We start from the raw sequence: 23,954 nt of genomic DNA, 5'->3' as shown, positions 1-23,954 counted from the left end.
ACCAGCTTCCTCTCCGCGGCGGCAATGGCGACGGCACGCGGATGATCGCAGCGAGCTCCGACGTCCACGCCAGCGGCAAAGGAACAGGTGAGTCATCCTCATCATCTGTGATTGATCGGACGTCTTCGTTTCCTCCTACGTGTAGTTGGGTCTAGGGTTCTACAGTGGCGGAAGGTGTGGTTTTTTGGTGATTTTGTGGCTTGTTGAATGAAAGGATTTGGGGCCAAATACATATTAATGGACCGATGCCTTAGATGGATTGTAGGTTTAATCGTTTTTTGTAGTATTTTAGTCAGTTTTTGTAACTGTGATTACTGAAGGTGTCGAATATTGTCTGAAATTAAATGTTGCACTGTAGATTACTGAATGTAGGTGAACCTGATTGCATATATGTGTTTCTGTAGGTTTTTTAGTCAGTTCATGGATCCAGCAAAGGTTCTGAATGTCAGGTTTCACTATGGAGGGGAGTTCATTCGTATTGGGCCATCTCTTGATTATGTTGGGGGAGATACTGCATTGTCAGAGATAGAGAGGGATAAGTTGTCACTGCCAGAGCTCAGAGGATTTTTAGGAGACCACTTGACAGTTAAAGAGAGCATGAAGCTGTATTTTCTTATGCCAGAGAGAGAGTTGGTTAATGGGCTATTGTTTCTATACACTGATGAAGGTTGCCTGCAGATGTCAGAGTACATAACAGATGGAGGGGTTGCTGATGTTTTTGTGGAGTACAATGGTGAGCAAGATGAACCAGAGGGAGAAGATAGTGGCTCTGATTTTGAAGAAGATGAGCTGAATGACATGCTAAACAATGCTAGTGAGGAAGAACCAGATGTAGTTATCACTGCAGAAGAAGAAAAGATCATGTTTAGACAAATGTTCAGACAATTGTTCAGCAAGTTAATGCAGTAGCAGGGGCAAACATATTGGAAAATATCTTAGTTCCTAATGAGGGTGGTGTTGTTACTGAAGTGATACACAGCCCTGTGAAGAACAATTTCAGAGTTGATGATCTGTCCCAAGTTTCTCAAATAATCAATCCCTCTCATCCAGTTGTTGCTAGACAAACTGTAGCTCCAATTGCAGAAGCTGCAGAGCATGGTTCAGATTCTGAAGATTCAGATGATCCTGATTATGTGGCACATACTGATGACAGTGGAGAGGAATCTGAGGTAGCAGAGCTGAGAAAACATGCAAGGAAATTCAAGAAGAAGATGAAAGCTTCAGAAATTTGGTTCTCCAAGGAGTCAACAGGTCCAGTTCCCATAGAGCTAGTTGCTAATGTGGAAGAAGCTCTACATGACATAGAGTTTGAGTCCTCTGATGAGGATTACAGTTATGATGAAGATGAAGATGGTCAGATGGTTAGGAGGAAGAGCCAGTATGTTAGGTTCAATCCAGATATAGAAATTCCACATTTTAGTTTGGGAATGGTGTTTAGAAGCAAGAACCAATTAGTTAAAGCACTCAAGAGGTATGGGCTAGGTACTAAGAGGAGCATTTCATTTGTAAAATCTGAGGAGCAGAGGGTGAGAGCAAAATGTGACTGGCCTGGTTGCCCCTGGATGTTGTATGGTGTCAAGACAAGTATATGTTCTAGGTTTCAGGTAATTACCTATGAAGATGAGCACTAGTGTGCACAGAACAGGGAGAACAAGCTTGTTAGTGCTAAGGTGATTGCAAATAGATATGAACACATTATCCTAGCAAATCCAATGTGGAAAATTGACAACATTAAAGCCACAGTGCTCAAAGATATGTTTGCTGATGTGTCAGTTTCCAAATGCAAGGCAACAAAGAAAATAGTACTTGACAAACTCATGTGTGGCATGAAAAGTGAGTACACAAAAGTGTTTGACTACCAACTAGAACTGCTGAGGAGCAACCTTGGCAGTACTGTGGCCATTACATTAGATGCCACAGAGCTGCAGAAGAACATTTTTCAACAGTTTTATGTCTGTTTTGATGCTATGAAGAAAGGTTTTAAAGCAGGGTGCAGGAAAGTCATAGGACTGGATGGCTGCTTTTTCGGAGCTTGTCAAGGTGAATTGTTGGCTGCAACTGCAAGGGATGCAAATAATCAGATGTACCCAGTGGCTTGGGCTGTGGTGGAGAAAGAAACTAATGAAAGCTGGAAGTGGTTTATTGCTCTATTAATTAAAGACTTGGATATTAATGACCAAGGAGCAGGTTGGGTTTTCATTTCTGATCAGCAGAAGGTAATTCTTTGCTTACTTGCTTTACTGAAATGGATATCTTATTTAGCAAATATGTAGTTCCTATAAGAAATCTTACTTGCTTTACTTTAATGGAAATGTTACTTGCTCTACTTTAAACTAAGTCTTACTTGCTTTACTTACTAAAGTAATTAAATATGTAGTGTCTAGCAAACTAAATAAGTCATGTATCACTTTAACAGGGCTTGATTAACAACATGAGTGACTATTTGCCCAAGGCAGAGCACAGAATGTGTGCCAGGCATATCTATGCCAACTGGAGGAAGAAATACAAGGACCATGAGTACCAAAAGAGATTTTGGGCAATTGCTAAAGCTGCAAACAAAGAAGATTTTAACTACAACAAGGCAAGGCTAGCTCAGCTAACTCCTAATGGTGCAAAGGATATCATGAGGACAGAACCAGTTCATTGGGCTAGGGCATTTTTTCCTATAGGAGCTAACTGTTAATCTGTGGACAATAATCTTTGTGAGTCATTTAACAATGCCATCATAGAATCAAGGTTCTACCCAATTATTTCACAGCAAGAGATGATAAGAAAGAAGATGCTTGTCAGGGTGCAAGAGTAGAGAGCCAAATCAGCAACATGGAAGGGCAAAATTTGCCCAAATGTTTTCAAGAAGCTAAAGGTGAGTATTACATTGACACAATACATTGAGGTGCTCTGGAATGGCAAGGAGGGATTTGAGGTGCAGCACATGAAGGGAAGAAAGAAGAAGTACACAATAAATCTTGAAAAGAGGGTATGTGATGAAGCTATGTACCTAGGGTAGGGTCATGGACCTGTCTAGCATACCCTCCCCGAGGACATCTTTACAAAGAATTAGAAGCAGTCGAAGAGAAAATATCATCCACTCGACCATGAAGATGTGCTCACTCGACTTCCTTGAAGACACTCGACCACCTTGAAGACACTCGACCACCAGAAGACGAGAAGCCCTCCACTCTGCAACGGTCGCGACTTAAACCATAGCATTATGGGCATTTATAACACTTTATTGTAGACATTACCAGTAACACCCCACCTTTATGAACATTGAACCCTGTGTAACGGAGGGGAGCTGTGGTCTTGGCGCACTCTATATAAGCCACCCCCTCCTCTGGGACAGGGGTTCGCACTTTTGTAAACACACACACACACACACACACGTATAATCCAGTCGACCGCCTCAGGGCACCGAGACGTAGGGTTGTTACTTCCTCCGAGAAGGGCCTGAACTCATAAAACTCATGTGTACAACTACTCCATAGCTAGGATCTTGCCTCCTCATACCTACCCCCATTCTACTGTCAGTCTTAGATCCATGACAGTTGGCGCCCACCGTGGGGCAGGTGTCTTAGCGACTTATTGGAGAAGTTGCAATTTTTCTGATCCCCATCATCACGGTTCCAGGCGGAGGTTTGGCTGAGGGCCGCGAGATCCGTCTCGGCGCGCTCGTGTTTGTCGCCGATGACTTCGCTTGGCTTCAGGAGGCACCACTCGACGTTGATGCGCTCCCCACCCGCGGGGCGACGCACTTTCACGCGTGCGTCCACGGCGTCCTCCTGCGGCAACCTCGACCCAGTACCAGTCGACTCCTATGGCTTTCCCCCTCCCTGCGACCCGCTGGAACAAGCGCACCGGCCGGTCGAGGGTTCAACAGTGGATGAAGCATGCGGTGGCCCGCTAGTCGGCCACCCCTCAAGTCGTGGCGCTCGAGTCCGACGAGTCTCTCTACGGCCTGTTCGATCTGTCAACTGGCTCCGTAGAGACTGCATCCGAGTGCAGCAGCAATGACTCGGCAGCGGAAGTCCTGATGGTCAATGGACCACACGGTCCTCCTGGCTTCGATCGAGAAGACGGAGGTGACGGGAACAGCGATCCGTCACGCGTTCACGAGGAGTACCACCCCGAGCCTCTCTCCTCGCAGCAGAGAGAAGAACTTCGTCGCCGAAACATGGATGCCCTGCATACTCCTATAGTTGGACAAACGCCCGAGGCCCAGGCCTTAGAACAGGCTCGCTTGGCCAATCTGGGTGAGCGCAGTCGGCTGGAGAACCTACAGCGTGCACTCAACGATCGCGCTCGTCAACGTGCTCCTGAGTCCAGCCGACGCCAACTTTTTCCACCTCCGGCTCAGGTATACCGAACACCGATCCAAAACCTAGCAGTTGCGGCCCAGATAGCAGAGTCGATTCAACCTTCCTAGTCAGAAGCTGGACGAGGTCTGGCGCAGATCAGGGCCTTGCTCTGGGCAGCAGGAGAACAGAATACGGCCGTGTCTCAGTCGCGGGATAGGATCCATTGCAGATCTGTGGTCGCAGATACGGTCCAGTCGGCCCATAGCCCGAGATCGCCCCCAAGGCGTGAGGGACGTGGAGAGCGGCGTGATCAGTACGGAAACCAGGAGCAGTATGATCGTCGAGCCGATCGCCATGGTCGCCGTCGAGTGCCCACGCCTCCTCCAAGGAGTGGGTTGTATGTGCCGCGGCCACATGAAGACAGGCGCCCTAACAGTGTCGGAAGAGGTGTTCCAGTCGACTCCAGGGAGCCAGGCTTTGATGCGCGATCTATTCTCGTACAAGGCTTGGTCGACAGAAACAGAGCTCACCGAGATGGACAGGACAGAGGCCCGCAAACCAGCAACAGGGTGCATGTCTCTGGGCTAGAGTGCTTCAGCAGAGCTATCAGAGCTGTAGTGATTCCCCCAACTTCAGGTTGGCGACTGGAGTCAGTAAGTTCATCGGAGAGTCCAAGCCTGACACCTGGCTCGAAGACTACCGAGTGGCTGTCCAGATTGGTGGCGGCAATGATGAGGTGGCCATGAAACACCTTCCTCTGATGTTGGAGGGCTCGGCTAGGGCGTGGCTTAATCAGTTGGCGCCTGGCAGCATCTATACTTGGGAAGATCTCGCCCGAGTGTTTGTCAGAACGTTTGAGGGTACTTGCAAGCGGCCAGCAGGTTTGACAGAATTACAGTGTTGCGTCCAAAAACCGAATGAAACTTTGAGAGATTATATCCAGAGGTGGATCACCATGCACCACACGGTGGAAGATGTGTCTGATCATCAGGCAATTTGTGCTTTCAAGGAAGGCGTCAGGTACCAAGAGTTGAATCTGAAATTCGGTCAGACAGGAAACATGACTTTGACTCGGATGATGGAAATCGCCACAAGTATGACAATGGTGAAGAGGAGGAGCGACTGCGGAGCGGCAAGCACAAAGCAGTCACCCACGAAGCCGGAGGAGGAAACTCCAGTCGGAAACAAAAACGCAAGGCCGAACCAGCTGCTCCGGGTGAGGCCTTGGCTGTGGTTCAAGGAAAGTTCAAGGGGAAGCCCAAAGGGCCATGGAACCCCAAGAAAGTAAAAGATCAAGATGGAAATGACCTGTTGGATCTGCCGTGCCATATCCACACCAAAAAAGACGAAGAAGGTAATTTCATTTACCCGAAGCATACCACTCGATAGTGTCGGCTCCTGATCCAGCAGTTCCGAGAGAAATAGCCCAAGGAAAAGGAGAAGGAGGCAGACAAGGCTGAGAGTGAAGGGGAAGATGATGATGGTTATCCTCACGTGAATTCCACTCTGATGATTTTTGCTGATGTTGAAAACAAGAGTCGATTGAAAGTCATCAACAGAGAAGTGAACATGGTCGCTCCGGCGACACCCAATTACTTGAAATGGTCGCAGACTGCCATTACGTTCGACCAGTCTGATCACCCAGCGCACATCTCCACCCCTGGGAGGCAAGCGCTGGTGGTCGACCCGGTGGTCGAAGGCACTCGACTGACAAAGGTCCTGATGGACGGTGGCAGGGGCCTGAACATTCTGTACGCAGAAACATTGAAAGGAATGGGCATTCTGATGTTCAGACTCACTGAAAGCCACATGAGTTTCCATGGGGTCATCCCAGGCAAGAAGGCTGCGTCCCTCGGTCAGATTGCACTCGACGTGGTTTTCGGTGATGCCAAAAATTACCGCAAAGAAAAGTTAACGTTTGAAGTCGTGGATTTTCAGAGTGCGTATCATGCAATTCTGTGCAGGCTAGCTTATGCACGATTCATGGTTCGACCTTGTTACGTGTACCTCAAACTGAAGATGCCTGGTCCCAGAGGAGTGATCACTATCTCTGGTAATCGGAAAAAGGCGGAAGAGTGTTTCCAGAAGGGCTCAAAGATCGCCGATGCCCAGATGGCCATGGCAGAATTGCAAGAATACCAGAAAAATGCAGACCCAAGTGACTTGTTGTGAGCCAAGAAGCCAGCCACGGATTCGGCATTCTAGTCATCTGGCGAGACGAAGTCTGTTCACATTCACCCGACGGACCCCAATGCAGCTCCGACCCACATTTCGACCACACTCGACTCCAAATAGGAAGAAGCGCTCATCCAGTTCCTCCATGAGAACTGGGACATCTTTGCATGGAAGCCTTCTGACATGCCAGGTGTTCCCAGGGGACTGGCTGAGCATCGTTTGCGAGTCGACCCGAAAGTGAAACAAGTCAAAGAGCATCTTCGATGGTCCGCCGTCCAGAAAAGAAAAGCAATCGGCGAAGAGGTGGCTTGGCTTTTGGCAGCTGAGTTTATCCAAGAGATTTACCACTCTGAGTGGTTAGTCAATGTTGTCATGGTCCCAAAGAAATATGACTCACTCCGCATGTGCATCGATTTCAAGCATATCAATCGGGCCTGCCCGAAAGATCACTTCCCTCTCCCTTGCATCGATCAGATAGTCGACTCGACTGCTGGGAGCGAGCGTTTGTCCTTTTTGGATGCCTACTCCGGGTACCACCAGATCCGTCTGTACGGACCCGATGAAAAAAGACAGCTTTTATCACCCCCTTCGGGTGCTTCTGTTATGTCACAATGCCATTCGGCTTGAAGAACGTCGGAGCCACATTTATGCGAATGATTCAGAAGTGCCTGCTCACTCAGATCAGTCGGAATGTGGAAGCATACATGGATGACATTGTGGTCAAGTCACGTAAAGGTTCTGACCTGCTGACCGACCTCGCCGAAACCTTTGCCAACCTCAGAAGGTATGATATCAAGCTCAATCCATCAAAGTGCATGTTTGGAGTTCCAGGCGGAAAGTTACTCGGTTTTCTTGTTTCCGAACAAGGAAACGATGCTAACCCAGAGAAAGTAGGCGCTATACTTTGGATGAAACGCCCTGTGCGTGTGCATGATGTCCAGAAGCTTACTGGTTGCTTGGCCGCCCCAAGTCGATTCATTTCTCGCCTCGGTGAAAAGGCCCTGCCTCTTTACCGACTGATGAAGAAATCAGATGCGTTCGAGTGGACTCCAGAAGCTGATACATCATTTGCAGAGCTAAAAGCCCTGCTTTCCACCCAACCGGTGCTTGCTGCTCCAATCAGCAAAGAGCCTCTTTTGCTTTATATAGCAGCCACTGGACAAGTCGTCAGTACAATACTTACGGTCCAGCGGGAAGAAGAAGGAAAAGCGTACAAAGTTCAATGCCCAGTTTATTATATTTCTGAAGTCCTGACCCCGTCAAAGCAGAGATATCCTCACTATCAGAAGCTTGTCTATGGAATTTACATGACCACGAAGAAGGTTGCACACTACTTCTCAGATCTTACAGTCGTTAGCGACGCTCCATTGTCAGAGATTCTGCACAACAGGGATGCAACTGGTTGAGTGGCAAAATGGGCGATTGAACTCCTTCCCTTGGATATCAAGTTTGAGGCAAAGAAAGCTATCAAGTCCCAAGCAATAGCAGATTTCCTCGCCGAGTGGATCGAACAGCAAATGCCGACTCAAGTTCACTCGGAGCACTGGACCATGTTTTTTGACGGATCCAAGATGTTGAATGGTTCTGGTGCTGGAGTAGTTCCGGTATCCCCCCGAGGAGACAAGCTTAGATATGTCCTCCAGATTCACTTTGATTCCTCCAACAATGAAGCAGAGTATGAAGCACTCCTGTATGGGTTGCGCATGGCCATCTCACTCGGTGTCGGTCGCCTCATGGTCTATGGCGACTCAGATTTGGTAGTTAATCAAGTGATGAAGGAGTGGGATGTCAGAAGCCCAGCCATGACTGGTTACTGCAACGCGGTGAGAAAGCTTGAGAAGAAGTTCAAGGGGTTAGAACTCCACCACATCCCTCGATTGAAAAATCAAGCAGCCGATGAATTGGCAAAGATAGGTTCTAAGAGAGAGGCCATTCCCAGCAATGTGTTCTTGGAGCATATTCACACGCCGACAGTTCAGGAAGACCCTTTCATTGAAGAGCCCCCACAACCCAAGAGCGACACGGATCCGACTGAAGTCGAGGTCCCAGCTGTGGTCGACCTAATCATGGAGGTTCTGGCCATTACTCCCGACTGGACGGTGCCCTACATTGCGTACATCCTCAGGAAAGAGCTCCCAGAGGATGAAGAAGAAGCTCGACAGATCGTCCGCCGATCTAAAGCTTTTACTGTGATAAGAGGGCAGCTGTTCAGACAAAGTGTGACTGGAGTCGGTCAGAAGTGCATAACACCAGAAGAAAGTCGAATGATCCTCAATGACATCCACTCGGAGACCTGTGGTCACCATGCGTCCTCTCGAGCCATCGTGGCTAAAGCATACCGAGCTGGATTCTATTGGCCACGAGCAAATGAGATGGCGAAAGATATAGTCGACAGATGTGAAGGCTGTCAATTTTACTCCGATATGTCTCACAAGCCAGCGTCAGCCCTGAAGACCATCCCCCTCGTCTGGCCCTTCGTTGTTTGGGGACTGGATATGGTTGGACCACTGAGGACCGGCAGAAGCGGCTTCACTCACGTGCTCGTTGCAGTCGGCAAGTTTACCAAATGGATTGAAGCCAAACCCATCAAGAGCCTTGATGCTAGCACTGTTGTCAGTTTTATCAGAGAATTGACGTTCCGATATGGAGTCCCACACAACATCATCATGGACAACGGATCGAACTTCGATTCCGACGAGTTCAGAATTTTCTGCGCCTCTCAGGGCACTCGAGTCGACTATGCTTCTGTTGCTCACCCGCAGTCGAACGGACAAGCAGAAAGAGCCAATGGCCTAATTCTCAAAGGACTATAGCCCTGACTGATGCGTGATCTCAAACATGCAGCAGGTGCTTGGGTTGATGAACTTCCGTCAGTTCTGTGGGGTTTAAGGACAACTCCTAATTGGTCGACTGGAAGAACTCCTTTCTTCTTAGTCTATGGAGCCGAAGCTGTTCTGCCAAGTGACTTGCTCCACAGTGCACCCCGAGTTGAACTCTTCTTCGAAGCAGAAGCAGAGCAGGCCCGGCAAGATTCAGTCGATCTCTTAGAGGAGGAAAGAGAGATGGCCTTGATCCGCTCGACCATTTATCAACAATATTTGTGTCGATTCCACGCCAGGAATGTGAGGGGTCGGGCCTTTCAAGAAGGAGACTTGGTTCTTCGAGTGGATCAGCAGAAACCACACAAGCTCGCTCCAACTTGGGAAGGCCCCTTCATCATCACCAAAGTTCTCCACAATGGAGCATACCATCTTTACAGTATCGAGCATCAGAAAGACGAGCCACGGGCTTGGAACGCGGAGCTGCTCCGCCCCTTTTATACTTAAACACTCGTTCGAATAAAATGTAATAAGCAACACCTTTTGTAATTCGTTTATCAAAGACAAGAGCTTACGGTTCTCTCATTCGATTATATTGTTCTTATTTACTCCTGAAATCCCCCAGTGGGTGGGCTTAGTCGCGAATCCGTTCCGCCTAAGTTCGAAAAAATCCTACCGAGTGAAGAGCAATCCTTCCACTCGGGGGCTTAGCTGCAGTCGAGCACTCGCCTAAGTTCTCTCACTAAGAGGCTTAACGGCAGTCCAGCACTCGCCTAAGTTTGGAAAAATCCTACCGAGCGGAGAGCAATCCTCCCACTCGGGGGCTTAGCTGCAGTCGAGCACTCGCCTAAGTTCTCTCACTAAGAGGCTTAACGGCAGTCCAGCACTCGCCTAAGTTTGAAAATATCCTACCGAATGGAGAGCAGTCCTCCCACTCAGGGGCTTAGCTGCAGTCGAGAACTCGCCTAAGTTCTCTCAATAAGAGGCTTAACGGCAGTCCAACACTCGCCTAAGTTTGAAAAAATCCTACAGAGTGAAGGGCAATCCTTCCACTCGGGGGCTTAGCTGCAGTCGAGCACTCGCCTAAGTTCCCTCACTAAGAGGCTTAACGGCAGTCCAGCACTAGCCTAAGTTTTAAAAAATCCTACCGAGTGGAGAGCAGTCCTCCCACTCGGGGGGCTTAGCTGCAGTCGAGCACTCGCCTAAGTTCTCTCACTAAGAGGCTTAACGGCAGTCCAGCACTCGCCTAAGTTTGAAAATATCCTACCGAGTGAAGAGCAATCCTTCCACTCGGGGGCTTAGCTACAGTCGAGCACTCGCCTAAGTTCTCTCACTAAGAGGCTTAACGGCAATCCAGCACTCACCTAAGTTTGAAAAAATCCTACCGAGTGGAGAGTAGTCCTCCCACTCGGGGGCTTAGCTGCAGTCGAGCACTCGCCTAAGTTCTCTCAATAAGAGGCTTAACGGCAGTCCAGCACTCGCCTAAGTTTGGAAAAATCCTACCGAGCGGAGAGCAGTCCCCCCACTCGGGGGCTTAGCTGCAGTCGAGCACTCGCCTAAGTTGTCTCACTAAGAGGCTTAACGGCAGTCCAGCACTCGCCTAAGTTTGAAAAAATCCTACCGAGTGGAGAGCAGTCCGCCCACTCGGGGGCTTAGCTGCTGTCGAGCACTCGCCTAACTTCTCTCACTAAGAGGCTTAACGGCAGTCCAGCACTCGCCTAAGTTTGGAAAAATCCTACCGAATGGAGAGCAATCCTCCCACTCGGGGGCTTAGCTGTAGTCCAGTACTCGCCTAAGTTTGAGACCCATCCCTATCCACAAGGACGACGAGGTGCAGGTTAACTGCAACCTTCTTCTTCGGAGCTGCGGCACTAATACAACGTCCTCTCTATCCCTATCCGCAAGGACGACGAGGTGCAGGTCGACTGCCACCTTCTCCTTCGGAGCTGCGGCACAAATACAACGTCCGCTCCATCCCTATCCGCAAGGACGAAGAGGTGCAGCAAGCAAAGTCCATCCGAAGGCAAACACAAGCACATTCGGAGATAAACCAAATTCAGATAAATACTAAAAGGTTCCAAGCAGCGATTCAAAAGTACTCGGGCACCAAGCCCGAAGGAGTTTAACGGTTACAGAAACCACTCGGCATTCCGAGGCAAATTTAAAGCGTATCCAAGTTTCATAAGATTGTTCACTCAGCCGGAGGAGGACTGGCAGGCACCACGAATGAGTCCAGATCGATCCCATCAGCGATCCGAGTGGCGACAGCAATGAAAGTCTCCATGAAGGACTGGAGTCATGCTTTTTGGTGTTAGCGACTTTGATCGCAGCCAGCTTGTCTTCACGAACCTCCTTGCAATGGACTCGCACCAGGGACAGCGCCACGTCAGCACCACAACGGACGGAGGATTTCTTCCATTCTTGCACTCGGTCAGGGGTCTCGTTCAGTCGAGTCATCAGAGATTCCAGATCATTCTAAAGCGTCTCCTCCGGCCAAAGCGTCGAGTCGATTCGAGAGACAACCTCCTTCAGGCGTGCGAGGTAGCTTGTGGCGCTGGTGATACGGAACTCCAGTTGGAGCACATTCATCGCAGTTTCGTCGCAGACCGGGGAAGCGATAGGGTCCAGACCCGTCTCGACCCTCCCATTTTCTTCGTCAAAGTCTTGACAAAGTTCTGCAGCCAAAAGTCAGTTCAATCAACCGAGCAAAATCCGATGGCAAACATCAACACAGTCGGATTAAAAGAAATACCTCCCAGCATGAGATAAATCTTCTTGGCGAGGGTCCTCAGATAAGCTTCTGTGTCGTTCCTCTTGTGGATCGCAGACTCCAACTTTTCGTTTAGGGCGACCTTATCCTTCTTCAGGCTGGTAACTTTGCGGTTAGCTTCATTAAGACAAGATGTCAGTCTAGTCACCTCTCCTTCAAGCGTTCTGACTGAAGCAAGCTTCTTTTCTGCGAGAGCGGTTTTGTCTTGGGCTGCTTTTTGCGTGGAGGCGAGGTCCGAGTCCTTCTTGTCCAGAGCCAACTTCATTTTCTCTGCAAAAGAAATAATCGAATCAAAAAAGAGGTCAAAGAGATATATTGAAATTCAGTCGGCAATCAGTTACCTTCGATACCAGCGGCCTCGTCTTGAGCTTTTTTCAGATTTTGCTGAGCCAATTCCAAGTCTTAGTTGAGTTGCCTCTGCTTCTCTTCGAGTTCGGCAAACTTGGAGATAAGAGTACAAGACTTCTGCAGGAGGCAAGAGACAGGTCAATCGATAGGTTCGAAAGCAGTTCATTTCCGAATGAATAAAACCTAAATAAGTGGACAACAAGCTGTTTAGACCCCAGTCGACTGCCAGCAGTCGACCGCGGTCTCGGGGACTACACCCAGTGGGTGCACTTGGCGTGCCCCCACCGGTTCTGATCCCACTTGCCCGGCCCGCCGGAGTCGAGTGCAAGGAGTAAAAAAAAGAGAGAGGGAAAGAACAATTGCGCCGTCAAGAAAAGAAGAACTCAGACGACAGTCGACTGCCAGCAGTCGACCGCAGCCTCGGGGACTACACCCAGTGGGTGCACTTGGCGTGCCCCCACCGGTTTTGATCCCACTCGCCCAGACCGAGTGGAAGAGCGAAACTACCAAAAACGACAGCAACACCCATTGGGTGCTCTAATTCAACGCGAACAACAGGAGATTATGCAGAAGAAGATTTTTCGAGAATAAAAACAGTCGGAAAGTCTACTCACCTCGACGTTGGCCCGAAGAGCAGCACTAGCGTCATAGGCAGCCTGACTGCTCTCGTGCACTATCTTCACCTGCTCCATCATCATATCAGCCTGTCGGATGTCTTCCGCATCCGCTTCCGACTGGTTGTCTGGGACGGGGTAGCTGGTGAAAAAATGTGCAAACGACCCAGGTGCAGCTGCTTGAGGCTCCGTGGTGTGGAGTTGGATAGTTGAAGGAACCACATGCGCGGTCGACCGCATGGGGTGCCCACTCGGCAAGGGTGTAGCAAATGTCACAGCGGCCCTGCCCGCATCTTCAGCTTGACAGACGGGAGGCGTTGCAGTTGGTTCCTGCCGAGCCACCCTGCCAGCTATTACCTTCTTGCTCTTCCTAGGCTTAGGAGCCACATCTTCGTCATCGTCCGGAAGGTCAATGATGTTGGGTGGAGCTGCAAGACAGAACATTCGACCCCAAGTGAACCACTCGACCCTAAAAGGATCAAGAATCAAAATCGCAAGAGTTCATTCCTGGGTTAGAGGTCACCGCATCCTCCATTTCCTCGTCTCGGTACTGGTATGAAGAGGTCCCTGACGTAGCAGCACTGCAAAGGCCCGCATTCAATCGGTTACACCCAGTTAAATGAATCCACATAAAGGACAAGTCTGATGGTTACCCGGAGATAGTAGGAACGATCACTTTGATCCGAGGCAAAGCTTTGGGCGGTTTGGAAGAGATGGCTTTCGGCACTTTCGGCGCTGGAAGCGGCGCGACCTTGGATTGCTTTGGAGGCTTCTCAGTCGGCGTCGGGGAAGACGTCCTGGGGCGCTTCGAGGATTGCCCGGTCGGTGCAGCCACCAAGTCCGGAGCGCGTGCCGGGTCATGAGTGTGCTTGGACCTCCTCTCCCTGCGAGGAGGCGAGTCGACTTCTTCCTCATCGGTCGATTCATCGCTCTCCTCGTCCTCCTCGGCTTCCGAATGCTCCTCGCCGCTCTCGCCCCCGCTCCCTTCTTCTTCAGCGCCGGGGTCCTGCACTCCGTTGGGCATCGAGTACATTTCAATGAGGGCCTGAAAGGATAACAATCAAAAGACATTCAGTCGACCACAAACGGGACATCACGTGGTGAATCGGAAAGATACTTGATAAAACAGAAATATACCTGCTCCGGCTGGCGCGAGTTGTCGAATGGAATCACCCTCCTGGATCCCCAAGGGTTGTCTTTGTTGCCAGTGATTCCCCTCAACCAGTTCTCCAAGATATCCTCGCTGACCTCCTCCGGGTGGATCCGAGTGGTATCTTCGAGCCCAGAGTACATCCACATCGGATGATCGCGCGCCTGAAGAGGTTGGATGCGTCGACCGAGAAAGACCTCCAGCAGATCCATCCCGGTCACTCCGTCGCGGACAAGCTGGATGACCCGTTCGACCAGCTCCTTGACCCGCACCTTCTCTTCTGGAACTACCTTCATGGGAGCAGGCTTCTCCACTCGAGCCAAGGAGAAAGGAGGAAGTCCAGTCGACTGGCCAGGGGTTGGCTGATCCTTGCAGTAAAACCAAGTAGACTGCCAGCCCCGGACCGAGTCAGGAAGGATCATCGCTGGGAAAGTACTCTTGCTCCTCATCTGGATCCCCAAACCACCGCACATCTGGATCACCCGTGTCCTCTCGTCACTCGACTTGGCCTTTTTGACCGACTGGGAACGGCAAGTGAAGATGTGTTTGAAAAGCCCCCAGTGCGGTCGACAGCCCAAGAAGTTTTCGCACATGGACACGAAAGCGGCCAGATAGACTATGGTGTTCGGAGTGAAATGGTGGAGCTGAGCCCCAAAGAAGTTCAGAAAACCCCGGAAGAAAGGGTGGGGAGGCAGCGAGAATCCGTGATCTACGTGGGTTGCTAGGAGGACACACTCACCCTCTCTAGGCTGCAGCTCAGTTTCGTCCCCCGGGAGCCGAGCCGACTTGTGGGGGATCAATCCCCCCTCCACCAGGTCGTTGAGGTCGTCCTGCGTGATTGCCGAGCGGATCCAGTCGCCCTGGATCCAGCCCGCCGGCAGGCCGGGCCTCGACGAGGATCCGCCCCGGCTGGTCCGCTTGCCCTTCACCTTCGCGGTCGCCTTCTTCGCGCATTCCAGCGCCGCCGTCTTATCCTTCCCCATGGTGGCAGATCGAGCTCGAGCGGAGGTCCGATGACGAGGCGGAAGCGAGAGTGGCAGAGAGATCGGGAGAAAGAGAAGATAGAATGGTGGCGTGCGGAGCAGAGGCCTGGCCCGAGACCTTTTATAAGACCTTCCGCCGAGTGGCTGACTAGTGGACCCAAGCGATCTAAACAAATCCCGCAACAGTCGCGCGCAGTATGTGGCGAAAAAGGTGGCGCAGGGATCAAGGAGACTTACCTAATCCGTGCCGATGACCTCGTTTCCTCCCATCTGGCACGCTTCCCAAAATTCGAATCCCGCGAGATCCGCGGAGAGCGGAACAACCTGTCAGACTGAAGACAAACACCCTCTACATCATCATTCGGAATTCAACCATGAAAGTTCACTCGACAACAACCAAGAATGGACCAAGGCGACTGAGAAAGGAGTCGACGTCGTCTCCTCAACTCATTGTTTCAGGACAAGGCATATTCATAGCACAAAGAGTGGGTCGAAAGTGTTCTCAACCCCTTCCTCATTCGAACCCTGATCCATTCGGGGGCTAATGATGAAGCTAGGTACCTAGGGTAGGGTCATGGACCTGTCCAGCATACCCTCCCCGAGGACATCTTTACAAAGAATCAGAAGCAGTCGAAGAGAAAATATCATCCACTCGACCATGAAGATGTGCTCACTCGACTTCCTTGAAGACACTTGACCACCTTAAAGACACTCGACCACCAGAAGACGAGAAGCCCTCCACTCTGCAACGGTCGCGACTTAAACCATAGCATTATGGGCATTTATAACACTTTATTGTAGACGTTACGAATAACGCCCCTCCTTTATGAACATTGAATCCTGTGTAACGGAGGGGAGTTGGGGTCCTGGCGCACTCTATATAAGCCACCCCCTCCTCTGGGACAGGGGTTCGCACTTTTGTAAACACACACACACACACGTATAATCCAGTCGACCGCCTCAGGGCACCGAGACGTAGGGCTGTTACTTCCTTCGAGAAGGGCCTGAACTCGTAAAACTCGTGTGTACAACTACTCCATAGCTAGGATCTTGCCTCCTCATACCTACCCCCCATTCTATTGTCAGTCTTAGATCCACGACAGTATGCACTTGTGGATACTTTCAGCTGGCAGGCCTCCCTTGCTGCCATGCTATTGCAGCTATTTACAAGAGTGGTAGAAAGGTAGATGACTACATAGACAAGTGCTGCTGGATTGAGACATCCAATAAGATTTATGAGCATTGTCTCCAGCCTGTTCTAGGAGAAGAAAACTGGCCTGTGTCTCAAAACCCTAGGCCAGTTGCACCTGGATACATTGCCATGCCAGGAGCAAGGAAGAAGAACAATGACAGAAGAAGAGAAGAGGGTGAAGCTCCAAAGGGAAAGAAAATGAGCAAGCATGACATACAAATCACTTGTGGATCTTGTGGGCTTAAGGGACACAATAAAAGTGGTTGTAAGAAGAATGCAGATAGAACCCAGAAAACTAAATCATTTCTTGGAAAAAGAAGGAGAAAGCAAAGGGAAACAGAGGTACTAACCTGATCATTGCTATGTTTTTCTTACTTTTGAATTATGCAAATACATAATTAGTTAGCTCTGATCATTCATCTCCTTTGTTTGCAGCAAGCTCAGACTGATGGATCAAAATCATCAGCTCCAACTAGGTCTAAAGCTCCAAGAACTAGAGCTCTAGCAACAAGCTTTCAACCTCCTAGAACTACAACACCAAGCTCTCAACCTGGCACATCAGCATCTCAAGCTCCAAGAACTACAGTGCCTACTAGCTCTAATCATGGTGGAAGCACTAGTTCTGGGAGAGGAGCAGGCAGAGGAGCAGCCAGAGGAGCAGCCAGAGGAGCAGGGAGAGGATCTGGGAGAGGATCAGGCAGATGACCACCAACAACAGGCTTGGGAAGCTACTTTTATGTTAGTGGCAATTTCTGAAGATGTTTTCCAGCTTATGGATTAGATCTTCGGTAATTTTGCTTTGGATGTAATATTTAGTACTGTTTTCCAGCTTATGAACTTGTGGTTTGGATGCCACTTTTGAACTATGTAGTACTGTCAATGGCTTTTGAACCATGTGATGCTGTCACTCCTTTTGAACCATGTAATGTTGGCATTCTGAACTACTTGTCAACCAAGATATATGCTGTCAAAATTTATGGTGATGTGTCTGAGTAAATGTTCTCTCAATTCCATTTGCATTTAACCATTACATATGATCTGTCATCGACCATTTGGTACTCATCGTTTAGTCATCGACCATTTGGTACTCATCGACTAGTCATCGACCATTTGGTACTCATCGACTAGTCATCGACCAGTTGGTACTCATCGACCATTTGGTACTCATCGACTAGCCATCAACCATTTGGTACTCATCGACTAGCCATCGACCATTTGGTACTCATCGACTAGTCATCGAACATTTGGTACTCATCGACCATTTGGTACTCATCGACTAGCCATCGACCATTTGGTACTCATCGACTAGTCATCGACCATTTGGTACTCATCGACCATTTGGTACTCATAGACTAGTCATCGACCATTTGGTACTCATCGACTAGTCATCGACCATTTGGAACTCATCGACTAGTCTTCGACCATTTGATACTCATCGACTAGTCTTCGACCCTTTGGTACTCATCGAACCATAACGACTCGTTGACTCAAAAACCTTGGGATGCCATTATATATATTATATATACACACATGGTGCCAAAAACACTATATATATGCTTCCAAAAGCCCATTCACAGTAACACTCACAATTTTAATTCACACCATATGTTGCCAAAAGCCCAAATATCTCTTTCATATTCATTTCAGCCATCACCATATCCAGTACACCATTGAACTACATCACCACAAACCTCTAACTCTACTTAGACATGAGGAAACCTGCAACTAAACTAGCAACAAACATAAATAAACCAGAAAACAGACACTTGTACATCTGCATCTCATCTCTGCTAGCACATCTAGCTCTAGTTTCTGCTACCAAAGCATTTTTCTTCTCCAATTCCTCTTTCAAAACTGCAACCTCTCCTTCCCTTGACTGGCCAACAAGCTCATCCTCTAGCCTCCACACTTTATCCCGTAGGTCTCCTAGCAATTGACAAAGAAATGGAGTCGTGGGGGTGTCATGCCAGTCGATGAAGCCATGCTGTTCAGTTCATGACACAAAAAATTCAGAGTTTGACACAAGAAAAAATAGAGAAAAAGAGGACAGGTGAGGAATCAAGCATACCTGAGAATCTACGCAGGAATAATATCTCCTACCAGGGTTCGCCGGACTCCAGGATATCCACCGCGGCGCTTTCCTGCCGCATCGAGTGCAAATGGCCGGCGGCTCGTAAGCCATTGGCTGCTCGCGATAGGGCACCGGTGACCTTGCTACTGCTGCGCCTCTCCTTCGGAGCCCACCACCTCAAGAAGCCGATGAATCACCGGAGGAGCAAGACATCGTGGTTGTTCGCCGGGGCGGCGGCGGCACGCTCTCTCTGTCGCTCACGAACCCTAGAACGTCGTTCCCCACTGAGAAAGAGAGAGCTGGGAGAGGGGAGGGAGTAATTAAGTCGAAAACCCGGCGGCCCGCAGTGCCACGTCATCTAATCCTCCTCTCAGATGCATTAAGGACGCAAATGACTGGGATTAGAGAGTTGATGGTGCCGATTTCCGGGATTTGGAGGTTGGGTTTTAAAAACGACGACGCGTACGAGTTCAGGGTTTAAAACAGACTTCACCCAATTCTAGGTGTCCAAAAATTAACGGGACAACGTTCATGGATGGTGTTGATCATAATTGTTGTACAAAAATCATACCAAAACTATCTTAGACAAACAGCAGGACTGCGGGTTCATGAATGGATGGATTTTAAAAAAACACATATTAATTGGACAGAGAAAATGTAGCGCATATATACACTAAAAGCTCGATAAAAGGACTCGAGAAACACACGTGTTTTAGAAACTTTGTGCAAAAGAACTCCTAAAAACAAAATAATAATAAAGTCATTTAACACGCATAAACACATCTTCTTCGAAGTTTGTCGTTGACCATCGTCTCTGCCGAAAGACATTGAACACGCGGAAGACAAGCAACGCGACACACCAGGTACTCCGAAGCATCATGGTTGAACCAACGTTGTGAGCCGATTGAGTAACCCGTTGCAGATCGACGAGGCCGAAACTCTTTGAATCGTCGGCCCAAGATCATCCCCGTGCTCGCCAGACTGCAAACTGAAAGTCTTCGCACAACACCGTCAGAGAAGAGAATAGGACTGCTCACCATCTTCAACAAAACCTAGACCGAACGACCATGCCCCGAAGGTCGCAGACACCATCACCAAATGAGGAGCCAACCACAGCTGGCCGAATCACCACTATACAATCTCCGGGATCCCCGAGCAACAACATAGGGAACACCGCCGAGATGAAGGCGGACTAGGAGGAAAGAAGCTAGGCACAAATTTGGTAGCCACTGCCAAGCTGACCATTCCCACAAACACCAAGATCTTGCTGGCCACACATGACCCGCGAGAAGACCGCGACTCCTCGCTCTGCCGTTCACCGATGCAGATGCCTTTTTGTGAACACACCAATTATATCTTCTGTTGCAACACACGGGCATATGTGCTAGTACTTACATATGTAAAAAACAATATCCCACATCTTATTAACTTATAAAATAATTTCTTAACAATAAAATCCTGGATTTTTTGGCAACGAAAATCCTGATTCCTCCACCTGACAGCTGGGACCCACCGGAAGTGCCTCAGTATTTTGCAAAAAAAAGTTCCCCCGCTGACAGGTCGGACCCACCAGCTATATCGTCGCACGCAAGGAAGTGCCTCCTTATTACGCACAAAAAAATGAATACCCCCTGCTAGCTGGGACCCACCATAGTGGGAGGCTGACTTGTGGGCCTACTAAGTTGACAGGGACGGAGGGCTTTGTCAACTTAGTCAATATGAACGATTCTAGCTCTAGTGACTGTATGATGTCTATCCAACGGCCGTAGTGCTTCTCCAACCTCTGGTCTTCTTGCTCCAGCCGTCCAAACCAGTGCCGGTCGTGCCACGTGCTCCTGCCTCCTGTGGCCAGCTGTGATGCCGCGGAGGCCTCACCGCCCCCTACTACTCCCACCGCTGGCCATTCCATCCCTCCACTCACCCACACCCCCTGTTATTCTGCGGCGATGGCAGCCTCACACCGCTATTGAACCAGTGAACCCTCTTACTCCTCTCTGCATGGGCATCCACTGCCGCGTCTTCCACGGCTCCGCGTCGTCCCCTTCCCAGGCCTCGTCGTCGTCCACCGCCCTGGTTCTCTCAGCGCGGCGTGGTCAACGTGGTCAAGGAACGACTTCCATCGGAAGAGTACTGCATGTGGAGAGGCTGACAGCTGGTTCCACGGCCGCAGCAAGGAAGTGCCTCCTTATTACGTGGAAAATAATGATCCCTCCACCTGATAGCAGGGACCCACTGGACCGGCCACCGTATTTCACGAAAAAATGTTTTCCCCCTGACTACTGTGACCCACCAGCTACATCTTCACAGGCAAGGAAGTGCGTCCATATTACGGGTAAAAAAATGATTCGCCCCCTGACTGCTAGGACCCACCGGCTACATCTTCACACGCAAGGAAGTGCCTGACAGTCGGGACCCACCTGGTCGAAGCGTACGTAGCGTTGTCATTCTGGTCGCGAACGTGTGTGTACATACGATCGGTCTGTCTGCATGCTACATCGATGAACCGTGACCGTGTAAGGAAGGGCACGTGTCGTAGTAGAGGCGCGCGCGTAGCATGTACACGTACGTACAGCGTCCAGGGTGCAAGAAAGTAAATACGACCACGTATGTACATACGGGCGGGGTCTCGAATGCCTACTCGCCCATACGTACGGCCAGGGCTCATGTACATGACTAGGTCAGAACGGAAAAATTGCGTCGTCGTGTTCATGGGGAGGCAACGGAATGCGTCGTGTTCATCAGGAGGCAACGGAACGCGTCGTTCATCGGGAGCCAATCGGCTTGGACGGAACAACAGATGGAAACAAGGCCTGGCGTACCGCAGAATAGAGGAAACGGCCTTGTGTTCGACCGGCCACGGTCGAAACAGGATCCTGTTCATCGGGAGGGGTCTGGCGTACCGCAAAACAGAGGAAACAGACTTCTCTTGGACCTCCTATGGTCGAAACGGGGTCCTGTTGATTGGGAAGGGTGTGGCGTACCGCAAAGCGGAGGAAACGGACTTGTGTTGGAGCGCTACGGTCGAAACGGGGGTCCTGTTCATCCGAACGGGTGTGGCGTACCGCAAAACGGGACTCCACGGGATACTGTTCATCTCCACCGTCGACCTCCTCCAGCCTCCACCGGCTATTGTTCATCCACCGTAGACCTCCTCCAGCCTCCACCTGCGACTGTTCATCCACGGGCTCCCGTTCATCCAGCCTCCACCGCGCGCTCCTCCACCGGCTACTGTTCAACCAACCCTCTCCACGGGGTCCTGTTCAACCACCCCTCCACGGGCTACTTTTCATCCAGCCCTCCACCGGCTACTCTTCAGCCAGCCCTCCACGGGGTCGTCCTGTTCATCCAGCCCTCCCCAGGGTCTTGTTCATCCACCCCCAACCGGCTCGATCGATCAGGGTACTGTTCATCCAGCGGCAACGACCTCTACTACCACTGGGTCCTGTTCATCCACCCCCACCGGGAACTGTTCATCCAACCCCCAACAATGCTCATTGTTTATCCAGAGGCAGCAGGTTTGATCGGCTTCAGTTAGCAGCAGTAGCGAAGGAATCGCTCGATCGGGTTCAGTTAACAGCCATCGATCGACCGCTCGGGTACAGTAACACGTAGCCTGGAGTACAACCGCTCGGGTTTAGTAGGCGAACGCCTCGCTCAGGTTTAGTTAGAGCCCAACTCCTTGCACCCACGCGCGTACATGTACGAGAGAAATGCGCATCGCTCGGCCCCCGACCACCCACCGTAACCGGGAACTCCCCGATATTTTATGCGCCCTCGCTTCCACCATGGTTTTTTCCATCATGGACGGCCCAAAGAATGTGTCGGTGTACAAATGTAGGGGCTCTTCTTTTGACCTATTTACTTGTGCACGGGCAGTTAGAGCCGCTCGCCACAGCCACACTTAGCAAGGAAGAGGGGAGAAGCCAGAGGGAAGCCAAAACACGAGGCAACCAAGGCAATGCCAAGACCAGAAGCGCGGGAGAGTAAGAGGGTGAGGTGGACTCCCTCGGCAAGATCCTTGTCGGGGAAGCCTCCGTAGCCCCGGCAAGAGCCTTGCTGGGGCAACTTGCCCGATGCCAGTGGAGTGAGCCACGCTTTAGCCCACCGGCTCCAACCTAACCAACTGCGTTGGAACCAAGGCTCGGGAGGTGCCTCTGTGGTGGCATGAAAATCTTCGTCAAGATCATTAACATATGAGATCAGATGAGGACCAGAAGACAGCGACCCTCGGCGGGTGAGGGAGTCCTGGACTAAGGGGTCCTCGGGCGTCCGGCCTGTTATCTATTGGGCCGGACAAATGGGCTGTGAACACATGAAGGCCGAAGACTGTACCTGAGTCCGGATTGGACTCTCCTTGGCGTGGAAGGCAAGCTCGGCGACCGACTATGAAGATTCTTTCTTATGTAACGACTCTATGTAAACCCTGGATCCCCCAGATGTCTATATAAACTGGAGGGGTTAGTCCAGAAAGGATATATTTATTACCATAGTCATACAGGCTAGGCTTCTAGGGTTTAGCCATTACGATCTCATGGTAGATCAACTCCTGTAACACCCATATTCATCAATATCAATCAAGCTGGACGTAGGGTATTACCTCCATAAAGAGGGCCCGAACCTGGGTAAACATTGTGTCCCTTGTCTCATGTTACCATCGATCCTAGACGCACAGTTCGAGACCCCCTACCCGAGATGCGCCGGTTTTGACACCGACATTGGTGCTTTCATTGAGAGTTCCATTGTGCCATCCATGAAAGGTTCGATGGCTCCTTCAATCGTCTATAGAGACGCTGTCCAAGGAGAAACCTTCCTCCCCGGACAGATTTTCATGTTCGGCGGCTTTGTACTGCGGGCCAACTCATTTGTCCATCTGGAGCAGAGCAATAGCTACGCCGCTGGCCACCAGGTCAGATTTGGAAGCTTGAACTACGTTGCGGATATCCGTGGAGACCTGATCTTCAATGGATTTGAGACCGCAGTGATCGCTCCCCCTCCCTCCGAGGAACATGACTTAAATCTGTCATCAGATCACATCCAGGAGATGGTTCCTGTCGCTGCAACGTCCCTAGAACCGGAGCAGATCGTGCCATCCGAAGCCACGGAGTCCGCGGCATTGGAGCCGCACACGGACTCGGCACCTCGCAATATTTGCGTCAATAGAACTCTGGATCAGTCTCCGGCTATGAGTCCCGGACCGGATACGCCTGCGGACACCGAGCTGGATTGGTTATCGATTTTCGAATTTAGCGCCTCAGACATCTTCCAGCACTCACCCTTGGGTGATGTGCTAAACTCTTTAAAGAACTTGTCCACGGAGAAGGACTCACAGCCGAACTATGTTCGGTTCGAGCTAGAGGCTGATGATAGGAAATTTTGTTTACCACCCGCCACCCACTTCATCGCCACTGTCGATGATTTAACCGACGTGCTCGATTACGGCTCCGAAGACATCGACGGTATGGACGACGGTGCCGACCAGGAACAAGGCCAAAACCCGCCATTTACTGGACGTTGGACAACCACCTCTTCACACGATG

General features: G+C 50.2%; 1 pseudogene; it reads left to right on the top strand.

Moving 5' to 3' along the window:
- The first annotated feature begins 420 nt into the window (after positions 1 to 420).
- Positions 421 to 16,700, top strand: LOC147966024 (uncharacterized; annotated as a pseudogene).
- The last annotated feature ends 7,254 nt before the right edge of the window (positions 16,701 to 23,954 follow it).

This window comes from Triticum urartu, chromosome 6A, assembly GCF_056163025.1.
Source record: "Triticum urartu cultivar PI428250 chromosome 6A, HENAU_Tu73, whole genome shotgun sequence".
In the NCBI taxonomy this organism is placed as follows: domain Eukaryota; kingdom Viridiplantae; phylum Streptophyta; class Magnoliopsida; order Poales; family Poaceae; genus Triticum; species Triticum urartu.
The sequence above is the reverse complement of the archived record's forward strand: the minus strand, read 5'-3'. Positions and strand labels throughout refer to the sequence as shown.